The 17142-nt window shown below is 46.0% G+C and overlaps 1 protein-coding gene across 4 annotated transcripts in view; it reads right to left on the bottom strand.

Annotated features, from left to right (window-relative positions):
- The window catches only part of ATXN7 (ataxin 7), a 288809-nt gene that overhangs the window by 219439 nt on the left and 52228 nt on the right, over nucleotides 1-17142 (bottom strand). For all 4 annotated transcript variants that reach the window (XM_029601018.1, XM_029601021.1, XM_029601020.1 and 1 more), the window contains exon 2: nucleotides 7000-7097. The gene's annotated coding sequence lies outside the window, so the exon portion shown is untranslated. The remainder of the gene's footprint in view (nucleotides 1-6999; nucleotides 7098-17142) is intronic.

Here is a 17142-nt window from a genome sequence, read left to right as displayed (position 1 = left end):
CCACGGTACTGGGGATTCGCCCCATTTGTCGGCTAACTTCTCCAGTTCGCTTCCGAACAGGAGGGTTCCCTTAAAAGGCATTCTCATGAGTCTCGTCTTTGACGTCTCGTCAGCTGACCAGCTTCGGAGCTAGAGTTGCCTTCTGGCTGCCACAATGTACGAAACGCCTCTGGCTGCGGTGCGCACCAGGTCAGAGGTCGCATCTGTGAGGAATGATACTGCTGGTTCTAGTGCTTCAACGGGTGTGGTGGCGTTCCTGGTCTTTGATAAGCAGGTGCGTGTCACCATGGCACAGCAGGCCACGATCTGTAGTGACATAGCTGATACATCGAATGTCTGTTTGAGGATGGATTCCAGACGTCTGTCCTGGGCATCCTTGAATGCCGCTCCTCCCTCGACTGGGATGGCAGTGCGTTTTGAGACCGTGCAGACCATGGCATCCACTTTGGGGAATGCTAGGAGATCTTTGGCAGCGGGGTCCAGGGGGTATTGGGCTTCCAGGGTCCGTCCCCCCTTGAACGTGGCCTCCGGAGCCTCCCATTCCAGGTCAATCAGCTGTTGAACAGCTTGCAGCAAAGGGAAATGGCAAGAGGCCTGATGGAGTCCCTCGAGGAGGGGGTTCGTCTTCAGTTCCCCTGTGGCAATCATGCCTGGGATAACGAGCTCTTTCAAGCTGTGAGCCACGAGGTCTGATAGTTCGTCTTTGGCGAAGAACTGCCTCATGGTTCGGTAAGGTTCCGTTCCTGGGGGAATTTCCCCTTCCTCCAGGGAGTTTTGATCCTCGTCTGAGGTGTCCGTGACCCCAGTGTTGGGGTTTTTGGGTGGGAGAGGCACTTCTCTGGGTTTAGAGGGTCCCGGGATGTTAGGGTCCTCTGGGGGAGGCTGTGGCATCGGAGGCGCCGGTTGCATGTGGACAAAGGTATGTAGGCCATTGAAGAATTCTACCCAGGAGAAATATGCTGGGTCTAAATTGAGAGGCGCTGCGTCCCCGGGGAGCCCCATTTGAAGGAGGCTCCCGCTGGGGGTAGAGAGGTCCGGTGTAGTGTTGGTGGATCCGAATCCCAGTACTGGCTAGGGAGGACCTTGACCTGGCTCACCCAAGGCCTCCTCGCACTGTAGACACAGAGCCGTGGCCTCTTCGTGCTGCACAGCTCTTATGTGGCATGCTGGGCAGAGGACCTGAGCCTTGAGCTTCTTGTCCGGTGGCGCCATGGCTTGTGCGCGTAGGATTGCAGAAACCCCAGGTTTGCGCATTCAAGTGTACACCGGGAGGCTTAGTTATGCGCTCTGGCTGCGCCAAAGTTCTGCGTGTAGGTTGGATGCGCGCTCAATAAGATGCACGTTCCGCTGTGCGCACAGATTTAACTTGTGCACCCGGCACAGTTGAGCGTGTGGCTGTGCGCCTGGCACCCTCGCGCACGTTGCTGTGCGCACGGCACTTATGCACGCGCCAATGTGCACACAAGTGATTTGTGCGCCCGGTTCGCCTCTGTGCGCACAGATCGGATCGGCGGACAGGACGGCAATCAAAGGAAAATGGCGTCGGTGACCACACGAGCAATATGGCGACCACCTCGGAGGGTCTCTATGTGGGAGGACCCTCGTATCGGACCGGGGTCTAGCCCGGACAGGGCTGATCAACCCGGTAGCACTGACGCCGGCTGGCGATCTGTGCGGCTATTTGAGCCTCGGAAGTTTTCTACCTTGTCTCGGTGTTTCCTGGTCTCATTCCGGGCAGTCTCTGGCTGTGGGGGGAGAGGGAAAGGTACCTTCACTGCCGCGCTCGAAGTTGCACCCGTTGCCGGGGGCTAAGTCCACGCCGGGAACCGGCTGCCAGACCAAGGCCTACCTCTGAGGGATCGCGGAAATCACCTCAGGAATTCTCAACTGGGGGAGGGACCGTAGGTATCACTGCAGAAGAGTGGGGCTCGTCTGTAGAGGTAAGATTTCTTCTTTGTTTTGGATTTCTTTGGTTAGAATACTCTAACGCTGTGCAAGCATGTATAGAGTCCCGAACTGCTATGGAGACTGAGAAATACTGAAGAGCAGAGCTTCCTGCAGGGGTATATGTACTAGGGCTGACGTCAGATTGAAATCTGACTCAGTCTCCAACTGCTACCAGGAGAACACTATACCCATTGGTCCTGAGTCCATCTGCTACACGCTAGGAAAACTCCTGGTCAACCATCTCTGAGTGACTTGACTCTGCTGCCATTGAGAAGGAAGATGAAGAACTCCGTATCAAGAGTTCTGATGATATATTCATCTTGATGCATGACAATGGGACTCCGGTCTGAGGCATTGCTGCGGCAATGCTGGAGAGGAGCAACTGGATTATTCTGTCTCTTTAAATGAAGATGTAAAGCGATTTCTCACTAGACCTGCAATCTGGTCAAGTGACTGACATGTCTTCTGACCTGGTGCAGGCAGAGGAACATCCTCTTCAGGGAAAAAAAGATAGGTTCCTGCAACTCAAGAGGAGGTTTTTTTGTTTGGTTTTTTTTAAAAAGCAAGAATGAAGCATTCCAGGCTGGAGTTTCTAATTAGAAGGCCTCCACTTTCAATCTAGAAGGAATGAGGCTGTGGTAATTGGAGGGAGTAAAGGTAAGATGACCCTTCAGCAGCTGGCCTAAAGAGGTGTGCATACAGCTGTGTTAGTAAAGCAGCTTGATGATTCTGGTTCAGGTTTGGTGCACTGAATGCTTCAGTGGAGTGTATAGCAAGGATGTTTTTGTCTATGCATGCATTTGTTGCATCAAAGTGGCTTTGGATGGGCAACCACACATTTTTGCACTGTACATCACCAGGCCTTTAGGATGGCATATCGATGCTTTCTGTGCATGGTGTCATGAATAAAGCATGTATGTGCAGTACACAGCCAGTGCTGACATATTTCTTCGATGCAGGCTCCAGTTTGAGGCAGGGCGATTGTATCACGTGACCCCATGGTTTCAATTTGTGATGATGGGGGAGTCTTTGAGGAGTTCCAGTTCAACTCATTTTTCGACGAGGCAGACAACACTGCACTGCAGGAGGAGGATCCACTGCAGCTTCTGAGAGACTTACGCAGTTCCTCCCTACGGTGTACCCTGAAGCATTGAAAACGCAGGACATCTGTCTATAGGCATAACAGTCTGCCTGGTCATGGTCCAGAGTGAAGCAAGGAGAAAATTTGGTGAAACCTTATCACCGATGCAGTTCTTGAATCCACTCATGGTGAGTTTCTTCTTGCTGGCCATTTTGAGGAGGCAAAAGATTTTTTTTTTGTAGCACTGAAAAGTGTTATTATGAGTAATGCAGTGCAGAAAGGCAACTAAAAGTAGGAAACTAAAGAACATAATGAAAATGAAATAAAATTTTAAATAATTTTGAAAAAAACATCTGGAGAGATTGAGTACACGTCCATGCTGTGCTCAGACACAAAATTACTGAGGAGCTCACAAGACAATGCCTGTACAGGAACTCCAGCACATGCTCAGTAGGGCTCAAAGCTCTACTAGCTAGGAAAGAAGAGTCTGCTCAGTGCCGCCGGATGACATCATCCACATACAAAAAGCTAATTAGTCTGAAGATAAGATACCTAAGCTCAAAGTTTCTTTTCTCAATTATGGTGATGTCAAGATTGCAGAGGCAGAAGCATTACCTATTTGGTCTCATTTTGAGCCCATCTCACAAGCAGATAGCCAGGCATTAACAACAACTAAAATTCACTTATTCTCAGCTGGATTAATGTCCTTGCTGGATAACAAACATCACAGCTGAGATAATAAATAAATCCTAGGAGAAGGGATGTGTTCCTGAGAGACTCAAAATGGCTTTAGCACATCCAGTTCAGAAGAATTCCACACTCCCATTAGAGGAAGCTTCAAATTATCACTCCATCTCTAATTTGCACTCCCTGAATAAACTAATAGAAAAGTGGGTATAGAAGCAGTTGAAAGAACAAAATATCTTGGATATGTACCAGTTTGGGTTTAGAAAGGTCTATGGTACAAAGATGCTACTGATGTCTCTTTTGGTAACTCTACAGTGTAGTATGGATAAATGTTCCTCAGGGTATCCTAGTATTCTTTGATATATCAGTAGAATTTGACATGGTTTGCCATAAAACATTGATTAAGCATCTTTGCATAACATGCAAATTTTCCCTCATGCATATTCATTGTAGATATCCTGAAAACCCGACTGGCTGAGGTGGGTCCCAAGAAAGGATTAAGGACCACTGGTCTATGGGCTTCTGTTCGCACCAGACAGAAGGCTAAGGCTCGCTTGCAGTCCAAACTATGCAGTGCTCGTTCACCTTGGTGTGAATGGGGCCTGGGAAAGAAAATTGGCAGGACAATTGACTAGTTAAGATGGAAATCTGTTACCACCTTAGGCAGGAACTTAGTGTGCGTATGCAAGACCATCCTGTCATGATAAAACTTAGGGAGAGGTGGATAAGTCACTAAGGCCTGGAGCTCGCTGATCTCGCGCGCTGAAGTGACCGCCACCAAAAATATCAGTTGAGGTCCCAAAACACAGCGGGAGGCTTCGACTGAAGCAGGCCCCACATGAAATGTTCAACTACATGCTGTACAGAGATGGGCAAACAAACAATCTATACTGTGGTGGTATACACCAATTGCACTAAGATGAATTCTGACGGAGTTGGTTTTTAAACCAGCCTCCAAAAGGTATAGAAAGTAATCAAGCAGTTTTTGTGTGGGGCAGGAGATCGGATCTAGGGCCTTCTGCTCACATCACATGGAAAACCTCCTCCACTTCAGTCCATAGGACTTTCTAGTGGTGTTATGTTTTGGTATGGATGTGAACCCTGGGCCGAGGTGAGAGATGATACCTCAGGTGTGCAGATCCGGTAGTGGCCCGCAGTGCGGGGTATGCAGAGGATGACTGTACAAGATAGTGAGGCTGAGGTAGTCAGAGGTACGGAAGCTCAGAAGGTTCCTGAAGAGTTGAGACAGCAATCTGCAGTGCAGGGTATGGTGAAGCGAATCCTGCTGAGGAGGATGTGGTAGTGGCTCGAGGTACAGGGTACACGGTACACCGTAGGAATCCCAGCAAGGCTTGGTAGAGTAGAAGTACGAAGAAAGTACTCACGAGACGTGGTTCCAAGGGAAGTCCTGAGAAGTAGAACAAACAGGAGCTCAAAGGCAGAATGGCCTTCCGAGGAGCGGATAGCCTGGGAAGGCGAAGAGCCCCCGAGGAGCGGGTACTCAGAGCGTTCACACAGCAAACCAGGAACTGGAACCAGTAGTCCAAGTGAGGTGGATTCAGCTTCGAGGAAACTCCTTGCTAAATCGTCAGTGCATAGGGCCGGTCTGCTTAAGTATAGGTAGCAAGACTACGTCATCTGGAGGGGATGCCCCGAGGTTCCCGCCATGACGTGTACATAGCTGGCCCATGTGCGCGCGCCTATGTGACTCCAGAAGCAAGATGGCAGTCGGCAGCGCCCACGCCGTCCCGGGAACGCCAGGGAGGTCGGTGGTGACTGACGGAGGCTGTCACTCATCCCAGATTTGATGGTGCAGCGAAAAAAGAGGTGAGCATAAGAGGTCGCAGCCGTCTGCGACCGACGGGTGCAACAAGTGGAAGACTTTTTAGAAGCCACCAGGGCCCGAGACATCCTCAGGAAGATCAAGCGGCTGCAGAATTAACCTCTCAACATCCTGGATGTTGTAATGCCACAGCCTGCCCTGATCTTGCGTGATGAAATTTGGGGAGGTCCCCAGACTGATCGGTTTTTGGGTGGACAACTCACACAGGAGTGTAAACCAGATCTGTCTCGGCCAATGAGGGGCTATGCTGATCATAGTCCCCTTGTCCTCGCAAAGCTTCAAGAAAGTCTTCGCCACTAAGGGAATCAGAGAATATGCATAAAGAAGACCCTTGACCCAATGACAGGTCAGAGCGACTAAAGCTGGTTTGCCATCTGGCCTGGACAGGAAGCAGAAACGAGAGACCTTCCTGCTGCAGTTGGATGTGAACAGATCTATGTCCGGGCTCCCCCAGAGGCAGAATATCCGATTCGCTACCCCCTGGTCCAGGGACTACGCATGGGTTCGGAAGGTTTGACTCAGTTTATCTGCTACCACGTTCTCCATTCAGGCCAGGTACATGGCCCTGAGCAGCATCCTGTACGACAGGGCCCACGACCAGATCTGGACTGCTTCCTGACACAGGAGGTACGATCCTGTGTCTCTGTGCTTGTGACCATGTAGCCCAACAGCCCCATCATGAGCCAGGCTGATACCTGCTGATTCTGTTGAACTCCTGCCGCAATGGTCCCTCTGACATTGCAAAAAGGCCTTGGCCTGAGCCATGTCTAGCAGGGCTCAATGAAGTCCAATTAAGGTGAAGGACTGCCCACTATGGGCACTGGATGTAAATAATTGCTGAGTTAAAAATAAATTGCTGTTTGTTTTCATCTACTATACTGACACACCACAATAGATAGTAATGCTTCTATTTGGAGCTAATCATCAATTATGTAATCTGCTTTGAATGGTCACCCAGCCACGAAAGGCAGACTAAAAATACTAATTAAGGGGGGGGGGGGGGTGGCTTCCACGTATCATACTTGGAGCAAACACAGCAATGGACCAACATGAAATCAATTATTCCTGAATATCTAAAATTGCATTTCCTCCCTTTTTACTCATTTGTTTGAATTTATTTTGTCTGTACAGCAACTTCCTTTTGCTCCTTTGTGATTCCAAATCAATCAGAACCTGCCCCACGTAAGGATATTGCATCATTGGCATCCATTAGAATTTAGAAGTTTTCCTATTTTTATTCCCTCTCGCCATTCTGTCTAGTCCATTTTCCATTTCTTACAATAACAATCCTCTAGTTAAGAGGCATGGACCATGGTCTTCAGCCATTTAGTAGGTACTGCCCAAAAAAGCAAATCCAGGTCTCTTACACAACAGTACAAAAACACCACCTCTGAGCAAGCTTATTTGCTTGGTATGCCATTTAATGAACTGAAAATCTTACCTCTTCTTTAAATATATGATAACAATCCTATTTTGATTATCAATTGTGCTTCATCTGCTTGGACTGTGAAAGCTTTTACTTCTAAATTCTGTTTAAATCTGAAATGGAGAACAAGAAATAGATGCATATCAATAATGTTGTGCAATCCCAAATCTGATAACTAGAAGAGATTTCTGAAATTCCAATGACTTGAAATATTAAAACTCCAATCCTTGAAGAATGCTTCATAATTCAAATACTATGAACTCAGAGGTTGATATTAATACTGACTGCAAACTGACATGGTTAGCATTCAAATTAACATAATTTGGAACCAGTTTTTGTGAGGTTTATAAAACATTTTGTAACACAACTCAATATGTGCTCAATAATACTTAATCATTCGTACTGAGTTTGTATTACATTGTTATAACCTATTTTGGGAATGCACTGCAATAAGGCAGAATACGAATCTGAACATATTTTAGGAATACTCAATACACAAACTTGGCTGTCTTCATAATTATCTTCCAATATTCACTAACAAATGGCTATAAAAGATAAGCAAGCAATGTAGTTTATACCTACATATAAACATGCATAGACAAAACATCTAGAAGTCTATATTTAAACACTAAACATTTGAAATAAATATGAAAGTCAAACAGATCCAAGATAAGAGAGAATTTGAAATGAAATTGGCCATAGAGGCAAAAACTCATAATAAAAACTTTTTAAAATATATCCAAAGCAAGAAACCTGTGAGGGAGTCGGTTGGACCATTAGATGACAGAGGGGTTAAAGGGGCTCTTAGGGAAGATAAGGCCATTGCAGAAAGACTAAATGAATTCTTTGCCTCCATGTTTACTAATGAGGATATTGGGGAGATACCAGTTCCGGAGATGGTTTTCAGGGGTGATGAGTCAGACGAACTGAACGAAATCACTGTGAACCTGGAAGATGTAGTGGGCCAGATTGACAAACTAAAGAGTAGCAAATCACCTGGACCGGATGGTATGCATCCTAGGGTTCTGAAGGAACTCAAAAATGAAATTTCTGATCTATTAGTTAAAATTTGTAACCTATCATTAAAATCATCCATTGAACCTGAAGACTGGAGGGTGGCCAATGTAACCCCAATATTTAAAAAAGGCTCCAGGGGCGATCCGGGTAACTATAGACCAGTGAGCCTGACTTCAGTGCCGGGAAAAACAGTGGAAACTATTCTCAAGATCAAAATCGTAGAGCATATAGAAAGACATGATTTAATGGAACATAGTCAACATGGATTTACCCAAGGGAAGTCTTGCCTAACAAATCTGCTTCATTTTTTTGAAGGGGTTAATAAACATGTGGATAAAGGTGAACCAGTAGATGTAGTGTATTTGGATTTTCAGAAGGCGTTTGACAAAGTCCCTCATGAGAGGCTTCAAAGAAAACTAAAAAGTCATGGGATAGGAGCGATGACCTTTCGTGGATTACAAACTGGTTAAAAGACAGGAAACAAAGAGTAGGATTAAATGGTCAATTTTCTCAGTGGAAAAGGGTAAACAGAGGAGTGCCTCAGGGATCTGTACTTGGACCGGTGCTTTTCAATATATATATATATAAATGATCTGGAAAGGAATATGACGAGTGAGGTTATCAAATTTGCGGATGATACAAAATTATTTAGAATAGTTAAATCACAAGCAGACTGTGATACATTACAGGAGGACCTTGCAAGACTTGAAGATTGGGCATCCAAATGGCAGATGAAATTTAATGTGGACAAGTGCAAGGTGTTGCATATAGGGAAAAATAACCATTGCTGTAGTTATACGATGTTAGGTTCCATATTAGGAGCTACCACCCAGGAAAAAGATCTAGGCATCATAGTGGATAATACTTTAAAATCGCTGGCTCAGTGGGCTGCAGCAGTCAAAAAAGCAAATAGAATGTTAGGAATTATTAAGCAGTGAATGGTTAATAGAACGGAAAATGTCATAATGCCTCTATATCGCTCCATCGTGAGGTGAGACCACACCTTGAATACTGTGTACAATTCTGGTCGCCGCATCTCAAAATAGATATAGTTGCGATGGAGAAGGTACAGAGAAGGGCGACCAAAATGATAAAGGGGATGGAACAGCTTCCCTATGAGGAAAGGCTGAAGAGGTTAGGGCTGTTCAGCTTGGAGAAGAGACGGCTGAGGGGGGATATGATAGAGGTCTTTAAGACCATGAGAGGTCTTGAACAAGTAGATGTGACTCGATTATTTTCACTTTCGAATAATAGAAGGACTAGGCATTCCATGAAGTTAGCAAGTAGCACATTTAAGACCAATCGGAGAAAATTCTTTTTCACTCAACGCACAATAAAGCTCTGGAATTTGTTGCCAGAGGATGTGGTTAGTGCAGTTAGTGTAGCTGGGTTCAAAAAAGGTTTGGATAAGTTCTTGGAGGAGAAGTCCATTAATGGCTATTAATCAATTTTACTTAGGGAATAGCCATTGCTATTAATTGCATCAGTAGCATGGGATCTTCTTAGTGTTTGGGTAATTGCCAGGTTCTTGTGGCCTGGTTTTGGCTTCTGTTGGAAACAGGATGCTGGGCTTGGATCCTTGGTCTGACCCAGCATGGCAATTTCTTATGTTCTTATTCGACCTATCAACATTTCGTATTTTATGCGATAGATAATAGGTTTGAAGGTGGGAAGAAGCACAAGTAAAGCTGTAGACGTAACTTTCCTAATGTAGCCCTAGACAAATGGGTGATGCTCTCACATCTATGCAAAAGTGCAACATGACATTTGAGATTGCTGAAAGCAATTCACCGTAGTAAGAAGCATCACTAGAAAGCAGTGCAAATTGTAAGAACTGCTTGCACCATCTATTGTATTTCTAAAAATCGACTAAGGAAAATGTGGTTTCTGTGATAGTCCATTTGAATATGTACAATTAAGGACCAATAAAAAAGAAGTAGGCGACACCTTTTTATTGAATTAACTCCATACATCTGTGATTGGCTCCTTAGAGCTGTGCTCCCTTCATCAGGTCAGCAAAGAAACTGTAATTACACCGGGCAGTGAGTCTGGGCATTTTTTTCCTTATTCGGCTATATGTGATATACCCAGAATAACTGTGTCTTCTTCATGAACCCAATGAAGAAAGCTTTTGTAAGACTGGGTGTTACAGTAGGCCTCTGCCACCTGAGAACAAAATATCGTCGTCTTCACAGCCCATGGGAGCTACATTGAACCAGTCCAACCAGAGTCAAACTAGGTCTTTTGCCCTGGCATATCATGAATCAGGTACCCTCGAAAGGATAAGGATAATAAAGACAGAAAAAAAAATGAATGGGGGAAACTTTCCAGCTCTCAAAAGCTCATCATAGGCTTATCAAGCTAGTCCAGTAAAAAGATATCATCTACAACTTGTTTGTTGAGCCTAATTTCTGAAAATTGTCTGGTAACAGGCTACATACAAAACTTTGCTTGTGAACCAAAGCTCCTCAGTAGGCACCTAGTACTGCCAAAACGTAGCAGAGTACAGAGAATGTTAACCTTGCACTATGGGCTACAGCAATAGATTCCATAAAAACTTACTGAATGATTTTGTTGACTTTAACAACACAAATGTAATTAAGATTTATCTTTCTGTTTTGGATTATCTCATAGAATAATGTCTTCAAATGAGTTTGTTCTGTGCATACCATGATAGGAATGTAACCCACTCCTAAACTAGAAGTGAAAGTGTTTATAAACTTTTTGAAAGTTTGCCCTATTTTAGTCATGCCTCCCATTGTGATCAGCAGCTGTACTGATACTTCTCAGAATTCCTTATGTACATGCAAACAGAATGAAAACATGCAAGACAGGCAGACTTTGAACCCTGGTCCCTGTAACCGAGGCAGCAGTAGAGACAAGGGCCTCACTTGCGGCAGAAAAGATGGAGAATGGTAAGGGTTGTTCCTGTGGCTGCTAAGGCAGAAGGAGACATCCCCAGGACACCAGAAGTGAGAAGTGTGTTGCCCTTTGAGTTTCTCTTACTACCTCTCTTAAGCATTTTGCGAAACTAGATAAGGGCAACCTAAAGCCAAAATAATTAGTACCAGAAAACCAACTCCTGAAGAAACAAACAAAAAAAAAAAAGTGACAAGCAGAGAAACATAGAACATAATAGTAAACAAGGACCATAGGGCCCATCCACATCTCCTGCTCAAACCCCTAAACCATTTTTAAAAAGCCTTAGAAGAATCAAACCACCAAAATAAAATAAACACACCCTGAAGCACAAAGAATGTATAAGAGAAAAACTTCCCTGGTTTAAAAGATCAAAGTTGTGTGTGTGTGTGTGTGGGGAGGGGGGGGGGGGGGAGTCTGATGCTTAATTAAGGGAGAAACTTTTGCTATTAATGCAAGCCCTAAAAAACAAGATAAAATATATCAAAAGAGCCTTTAGAAATGATGGTATTTTTCCTCTGAAGAAGCAGCAGCAAGGCAAAAAATGTGGTGTAATATAATCCTCATCTTAGTTTTAAGATAAAGTTCTCTAGACAAATGCAGAGCAATTGCTTAGAGTTCTCTCTAGATCAGAACTAAAAACTGTTGCTAGTCCAGTAACAACAATGCTGTGTAGAAGATCCCCAATTCCATTCTCAGGTTGGCCTTTTTGCAACCTGAATCAACTGGGGATCCCACCTATAATTTATTGGCCTCCATTCCTCCTATCTAGGTGAAGTAACTCAGCAACCACACTATTTTACTCATAGCTGCAGAATATGATGGTCAATAAAAAGACTAAGGTTTTTCTAGTCCAGTGGTTCTCACACTGGGAAGCAGGCCCTTCAGGGAGCTGTGGAAAGTTTGATTTGATGTAATTTAAATTACAGTACATTGGATTGCAATGTTAAAAAATTCTAATTTTACAAAATTTTTGGCAGGGACTAAAAGTATTAGAGGGAAAGGGGAGGGAAGAACAACCTAAATTGAAAAACAGTGACCTAATCTGCCTATTTTCCCTTCCTGCTCTAATACCATAAAATTCACCAAACATCTAGCTTTACAATTCCTTGAAGCTAATTTTTTTTTTTTTTTTTTTATAGTCTCTCCTATCTAAAAACTCCCATTATCAATCTGAGTAAAGCAGGATGTCTTTGTAAATATTCTAGTCAAATTTAATTTAGGAAAGAAGGATTGGCTTTAATTTGTTCCACAGAACCTCTGGCACCAAAGCTCCTCCCAAACAAGGCTAATAGCAAAGGGCTGAAGGATTCACAAAGTATAGAAAATTAGTCATACACAGAAGTAGTCTTTCTAGCATAGGATTCAAGTGCACTGATTTCCTTGGTGAGGAAGTCAGGACTCAAACATATGTTTCAAAGTTGGCGCAGTAAACATAGCATTAACACTAAATCTGTATTATAGCTGAATACTATATCATTAAAATTATGCTGCCTGAAATTGCCACCCCTTATTTAATTAGATTTCAAAATCAAATATCATGGACACTGTTGTGACCAGGAATGTGGACCCTTGGGCCGGCCTTGCGGAGAAGAGTAGTTGGATTCTGCTGAAGAGAAGGCCGGGTTGGCGGTAGGCTGACTGAGTACCATGAAGAAGTTTCACCCTGGAAGTCCGCGGTAACCCCGGGAGGAGCCCGTGAGCACCCGGACCGCTGGGACTTAGGCGAGAGTAGTGAAGATGAAGTCTTTGCCCTGGAAGTCCAAGATCCCCCCGGGAGGAGCCCATGAAGACCTGGAACGCTGGAACTTAGGTGACGGTGGAGGGAAGCGATGAGAGGACGATCCAGAAGTCGAGGCAGGCGGCAGACAGGAGAAACGAAGAGGAGCCGAGGTCAAGAGCCAGAGAATCAAGCAAGGGAATCCGAAACAGATACCGTGGACTAGGACAGGAGCCACAGGAACAGGAGTCACTGGAGCAGGAGTCACCGGAGCAGGAGTCACAGGACAGCACCTAGACACTCTGAAGAGGAACCTCGTTGCAAGGCGATTCTAACAGGCAGATGCCGGCTTAAGTACCTTGCCGGCGTCTGACATCATCCAGGGAGCTGTCCGTTGCCTCCGAGTGCTGGACCGTTAAGAAGTCCTTTCTCGCGCGCGTGCCCCCAGAGGGGCAGAGCTAGACTCGGACCTCGGCGGCATCTCCCTCGTGGAGACGCCGCCGCAGCGCGGCCTGGTAGGCCCAAAACAGGACTCGGTCACTAACCTAGTGACTGGGACCGCAAAAGTACCCCCTCCCTTACGGCCCCTCTTCAAGGGACCCGGTTTACCAGGATGATCCAAGTGGAATTGTCGCAGGAGGGACTTGTCTAAGATGTTTCGAGCCGGTTCCCAGGTGTAGTCCTCCGGACCGCAGCCCTCCCATGCTGAGAGGTACTCCCATCGTCGATGGAAAAAACGAACATCGAGGATCTCACGGACCTGATAGGTCACATCATCTTGAACCGGAGCCTCTGCAGGTTCTGGAGGCCGACGATGGTACCTGGAAAGGATCAGTGGTTTTAACAAGGAAACATGAAACACATTATGTATACGTAGACTAGTGGGGAGGCGTAGCTGGTAAGATACCAGCCCTACTCTCTCCGCCACTCAAAAAGGATCACAGTGCTTGGGAGCTAATTTTTTAGATGGAACTCAAAGATGAAGGTTCTTCATACCCAACCAAACCCTATCGCCAGGTAGAAACACGAGTGCTGGTCGTCTGTGTCGGTCTGCACATTTCTTGGCTAGTTCTGCAGCTCGAGATAGCCTCCGTTGAACCGAATTCCAAAGGTTCTGTAACTGTAGCGCGGACAGTTGAGCAGCTGGCGAAGGAACGGATAGTGGCAGGGGCATGGGAGGTCTGAGTTGCCACCCATACACTACTTGAAAGGGCAACCTCCCAGTAACAGAGTGCGTGTGATTGTTGTAGGAAAACTTGGCCCAAGGGAGTAGTGGAACCCAGTTATCTTGTTTCTCCGTAGAAAAGACGCGCAAGAATGTCTTCAAGAACGATTCATCCGTTCGGTCTGCCCATTGTTTTGAGGATGAAAGGCCGTAGACAGGTTGAGTTGGACTCCATATTTCTTACATAATGCCCTCCAGTATCGGGCAGTAAACAGGACTCGAAAGATGTGCTGTGAATAATTGAGCCAACTCTGGTGCCGAAGGTAACATGGGAAGAGGCACAAATTGGGCCATTTTGGAGAAACGGTTCACTGTTACCCAGATGACTGTATTTCCCTCAGAAACAGGCAAGTCCACCACAAAATCCACGGCAATGTGGGTCCAGGGCTCTACTGGTATGGGAAAGGGTGGCAAAAGACCCCAAGGTTGTCCTGTTTGAGGTTTTTGTCTAGCACAGGTGGGACCCGACCCGACATAGGTGCGAACATCCTGTCTTATGCTAGGCCACCAATAATATTGGTTCAGAAGGTCCAGAGTTCTTTCGCGGCCAGCATGACCACTAGTGAGGGAGTCATGGACCCAACTAAGAATCTCCCAATGATTTCGTCTAGGAACCACTGTCTTTCAGAGAGAGCTTACCCACGTAGAAGATACTTTGATCTTTGCCGGATCGAGAATGTACTGAGGAGGTTCTCCCTCCTCCTCTAATTCTGAAGTGCGAGACAATGCATCCATCTGGATGTTCTTAGCTGCGGGTCGGTAGCGTAGTGTGAAATCAAAGTGGTTGAAGAAGAGAGACCAATGAGCCTGCCTAGGGTTTAGGCATTGTGCTCGACTTAAGAACTCTAAATTTTTGTGGTTGGTGTACACTGTGATAGGGTGAACAGCGCCTTCGAGCCATTGTCTCCATTCTTCGAATGCCAATTTGATCGCCAAAAGTTCTTTGTCCGCAATACTATAGTTACATTCTGCTGTGGAGAACTTCTTGGAGAAGTATGAACAAGGTAACAATTTCCCAGTACTGGACTGCTGACTAAGGACGGCACCTACCGCTATATTGGAAACGTCCACCTCCACTATAAAAGGACGTAGCGGGTCGGGGTGGTGAAGACAAGTATCCTATAAGAAGGCTTCTTTAAGATCCTCAAAGGCCTGACAAGCTATTTGCGGCCATTCCACGGCATTGACCCGTTTTCTGGTAAGGGCAGTAAGAGGAGCAACCCTGAGGGAATAGTGAGGAATAAATTGTCTGTAAAAGTTTGCAAATCCGAGGAAACGTTGTAAAGCCTTTATTCTTCTAGGGCGAGGCCAGTCCTTTATAGCAGAGACCTTTTCAGGGTCCATTTGGAACCCTGTTGTGGAGACAATGTATCTGAGAAATGGTAAGGACTGCTGCTCAAACATGCATTTCTCAAGTTTTGCATACAGATGATTGTCTTGAAGAATTTGTAGCACCTGCCTCACGTGCTGCCGATGCAATTCTAGGTCTCGAGAGCAAATTAGTACATCATCCAAATAGACTATGACGGAGGTTTGTAACATTTCGCGAAGCACCGCGTTCATCAGATGCTGGAAGACTGCTGGGGCATTGCACAGTCCGAACGGCATCACTAAATACTCATAATGCCTGTCCCTAGTATTGAAGGCAGTCTTCCATTCATCTCCGGGTCTGATGCGGACCAGATTGTAAGCGCCCCATAAGTTGAGCTTAGTGAAATTTTTGGCTCCTTGTAGTCTATCCAAGAGTTCAGGAATAAGCGGGAGAGGATAACTATCCCTCTTAGTGATGGTGTTCAGATCTCTGTAATCGATACATGGTCTCAGGGAGCCATCCTTCTTCCCTACAAAGAAGAAACCTGCTCCGGCAGGCGATTTAGAGGGTCTGATGAACCCCTTTGCTAGATTCTCAGAGATATATTGTGACATCGCTCGTGTTTCCGGCAAGGATAAAGGATAAACCCTTCCTCGAGGCGGTGTGGTTCCTGGTAAGAGATCTATGGCACAATCAAAAGGGCGATGCTGTGGTAATATCTCTGCCTTCTTCTTGGAAAATACTTCTGCAAAATCTGCGTAAGGCGCGGGGAGCAATACAGAGGTATGCAATAAAGGTATGCTCGGGGCGCGTGGAATCTGGAGACAGTTGGTGAAGCAAAAAGGACTCCATTGTGCAATTTGTAAAGTATCCCATCGGATAACAGCAGAGTGCTGTTGTAACCATGGTAATCCCAGCACTACTGGATGGACTGCCTTCTCCAGAATCAAAAAGGAGATCTCCTCCGAATGTAGAACTCCGGTTTGAAGCATGAGAGGAGCCGTGCGAGCAGAGAGACTTCCTGGGAGCACGGTTCCTCGGATAGACGTGATCCCCAGCGGAGGGTTACGTGGAAGAATAGGAATCTGAAGCGGCTGTACCAGATCAGACAAAATGAAATTCCCTCCGGCCCCTGAGTCAATGAAAGCGAGTCTCGAAAGACCCTCTGGGATATTCCAACATGACAGGAACAGTACATTGAGGAGCAGAGTTAATGCAACCTAGGAGTAGCTCCCCCGTACGGCCTAGGCTCTGGCGCTTTCCGGCCGATCCTTACACTGGCCTAGAAAGTGGCCCTTGCTGCCACAGTACACACACAAGCCCAATGCTCGACGGCATCTCCTCTCCTCCACCGTCAGTGGTGTACGCCCAAGCTGCATGGGCTCCTCCGCCGTTGTCTCTGAAGTGGCGGTTCCTTGAGCACCAGAAGGAGTCAATGGTCGGTTAAACACAGGTGCCAATGATACAGTCCGATGAGGCGGGCATCCCTCCTTAGCTATCTGCTGAAGACAATGGTCAATTCTTCCAGCCAAGTCTAATTCTCCATAGAGGTCATCGAGCATGTCCCTTGTGGCCAGCTCATCTTTGATGTGAGCTGACAACCCCTCAAGGAAGACTCCTCGCAGACAATCATCCCGCCAGACTACTTCCAAGGCAAGGGTGCGAAACTCAATTGCATAACCTGCCAAGGAACGGGAACCTTGACGTAACTGCAGTAACTCCGAAGTTGCAGTGGACAGACGTGCCGGTTCGTCAAAGGCCTGCTTGAAGCTGACTATGAACTGTTGCAGATTATTTAGAAGGGGATCATTACGTTCCCACATGGGAGACGCCCAATTCAGCGCCTTCCCATCCAGAAGTGATAGGATATAGGCCACTTTTACGGCGTCTGTAGGAAATTGGCTGGGTAGAAGAGAGAACCTAATGTAACATTGGTTCAGAAACTCCCGGCACCCTCTCGCATCC

This window comes from Rhinatrema bivittatum, chromosome 4 (genome assembly GCF_901001135.1).
Source record: "Rhinatrema bivittatum chromosome 4, aRhiBiv1.1, whole genome shotgun sequence".
In the NCBI taxonomy this organism is placed as follows: Eukaryota; Metazoa; Chordata; class Amphibia; order Gymnophiona; family Rhinatrematidae; genus Rhinatrema; species Rhinatrema bivittatum.
The sequence above is the reverse complement of the archived record's forward strand: the minus strand, read 5'-3'. Positions and strand labels throughout refer to the sequence as shown.